This window comes from Triticum dicoccoides, chromosome 2A, assembly GCF_002162155.2.
Source record: "Triticum dicoccoides isolate Atlit2015 ecotype Zavitan chromosome 2A, WEW_v2.0, whole genome shotgun sequence".
Taxonomy (NCBI): Eukaryota; Viridiplantae; Streptophyta; class Magnoliopsida; order Poales; family Poaceae; genus Triticum; species Triticum dicoccoides.
In genome coordinates this window covers 379,367,557-379,367,779 of record NC_041382.1, presented here as the reverse complement: position 1 = coordinate 379,367,779, position 223 = coordinate 379,367,557, and positions in this window count along the sequence as shown.

Here is a 223-nt window from a genome sequence, read left to right as displayed (position 1 = left end):
AAACCACCGCGTGTTTGCTTCCCCAATCTCGTCCCCTGATCTCCAAAGCAATCTTGCCCTCACCTCAAGCCACCCCGTGGCATCTATCGTCTCACGAATCCGCCCGCGAGATAACCACGACATTTCCTAGCCATAGACATGTGTTGTCATTTGATAAACATGATCACATCATTAGAGAATGGTGTGATGGACAAGACCCATCCGTTAGCTTAGCATAATGATC